Consider the following 2,787-nt stretch of genomic DNA (forward strand, 5'->3'; position numbering starts at 1 on the left):
GAAATCTGCTTCCCTACAGAGAAAATATAACTTACCCTGGCTATCACTAGATGCACAGATATAACAAGTTGATTGTGTTATTATTAGTATGTCGCATACAAATATAACTCATTGTCCCAATTATAGTCGTTTTATTATAAAATTAATTGTGTAACTTACAATAGAACCAATCGACTTGTTGATACTATTATTAGAACAAGTAAATTATTTTTAGGTTTCTTAATAATTTTATCAGAAATAATATTTTTCTATAAATACGGGAGAGCAGCATGTGATTGGGTTCCTTAAGAAGCAATTAGTTTTTGTGTAGAAGAATAATGAAAGTAATTTTTTTTTTATATTCGTTAGCTGTCTTATTTTACCCTGGGTATTTTACGTCACTTTAAAATTTATAATAATTTAACAATTATAATTTTACCCTAGGGAATAAAATTGTCTACAAAAAAGGTCACATGATATTTTGTAATAGGTCTGATAGTTTCACCGGAAAAGTAAAAAGATCTCAAAATTTAATATGAATTCGACTTCAATCTCAAATAACTTTTGAACAATTAGATTTATCGAAAAATGATAAGAAACTTTCTTTGTAGAGCATTTAATTTCCTACAAAAATATACTTGCCAATTATTTTTATGACGCATCGTTAGCTACTTATAAAAATCAAAAGACGTAAAAAAATTTTTTTCCATGTTATTCTTATGGAAAATAGAAAAGTATAACGAGGAACCTTTTAATGGTAAAGTTAAGAGCACTAATTTTCACAGGCGTCTTTTTTTATCTAAATGAAACTTTTGAATCTGTTTCCGAAAAATATAAAAATTTGTTATTTTTTGAATCACCTTAAGGTATAGTCGCATCAGTAATACTTTAGGTTAATTTTTTCACATACATTGGAAGCCCACAAACACAAGTAAAATTTTATTGTTCTAAACTATAAAAACTGATACGCTTAAGATATACTTTCTACGATTTTAAGAAACTAATAATTATATAACATTGTATATAAAATCAATTGCTCGTCATTAAAAATTTTTTTTATCAAACTGAATGTTTTTTTACTATTTTACTATAAACTTTAATGTTCCAAACAGCGAATGTTGAAGCTGAAACGTTAAATTATTATAATTTCGTTTTTTTATCTATCAAACAGTAATTTCTATTACTTTTAACATGATTTATTTACATATAAATTTCAAATTTCAATATTTAAATTAAGATTATTATAATTTATTTTATAAAACCACGAAATCGCTGTTTGAAACGATATTAAATTGTGACCACATTCTAAATTTTTAGTTATCAATTATTAATTTGAATAATTCATTTTTTTCGTGTAGAACAAAATTCGTACCATTCAAAAAATAATTCATTTATGTCTAAAACGAACTCAACTTTAAGTCACTTTTTTAAAAATAATAATTAAAAAAGAAAAAAATTGTAATGTCCATCAGTATACGGATGTTGGTAAACACAATAACTTAAAAAATACACAACCGATTGATCAATTTTATTTTTTATTACACTTAAATCTTTGAATAGAAGAACCTTTTGAAAATCAGTATCCAAATCTTTTTGGTTTAATTATAATTAATAAAAACTCAAAACTGGCAATTCATGAAAAAATTTAGCTGCCTTTTTTTTATCATAATTTTTTTTTAATACTTTTTTGCATATAGGAGCGTTATGTATTAATCACTTTCAGAATGAGCAAGTGGATTGCGTACGTTTGGATTTTCCCACTTTTTTATTAATCTTCATAGTGTTTTTCTGAACACGCCCCTCATCTTTTAACCCCTACGATTACGCACTTGGATACGACAAATCTTTTGTTATGAATTATTTTTGTCATTGAGGGTTATTATTTCTGTATCTATATTTCTTTGTTATTTATAACGGGTTATTTTTACACCGATTAATTAAGATTGTTTACCGATTGACAGTTTATTGCTCAAGGAGCTCGACAATAGCGGGAAGTTTTAGGGCTGACCCGCCGGGTCAACCGATAGACCGATTTTTTATTTTGATTCGTAATTTAAAAAAGTAAAAAAAATCGACCATTATAAAAATATGGAAAGGAAAATTTCTGAAAATTTTCTAACTTTCAGAAATTCCAAGGTCGTATGAAAATTTATTTAAATAGTTTTTGTTTTAAAAACTTAAAAATTTTTTTGATTCATCGTTAGACGATTTCAAAACTAAAAAAAATTTTTTAAATTCGTAATGTAACTTACAGTAAAAAAAAAACTTGAGGGGAATTAAAAACCATAATTTTTTGCGTCACGTATTTTGTGAATTGTCCTTCAAAATTATGTTACAAATACCGGTACATATTTTTTAAATCTACTAAAAAAATTACTTACTGAGAAAATAAATTATTCATTTGCATTTAAAATAAATTATTAATAATAAATTTTGGATATAATAATTACATAAACATTAATAACGTAAATTTATAACTTCTTTTGTAATGCAATAATTATAACATATATTAATAATTCAATAGGTTGTATAAAATCACAAACAAAGAAGGCTATAAGTAAATTTAAAGACATAAGTTTATTTCAATTATATTAATATTAAAATAGCTTAATATTTATTAATACCTATAAATATAGATATAAATTAGAGCACGTTCCATCTTATCACATTGATCAGTTATATATACATTAAGTATCTGTTCACCACGGGACTCTATTTGTACAGATAATAGGAGGGGGTATCATTCACCACGTGCAATATAATAAGGCAGCACAATAAATAGAGCTTGTAACGGTTAGTAGGATTCAT

This window comes from Microplitis mediator, chromosome 2 (assembly GCF_029852145.1).
Source record: "Microplitis mediator isolate UGA2020A chromosome 2, iyMicMedi2.1, whole genome shotgun sequence".
Classification (NCBI taxonomy): Eukaryota; Metazoa; Arthropoda; class Insecta; order Hymenoptera; family Braconidae; genus Microplitis; species Microplitis mediator.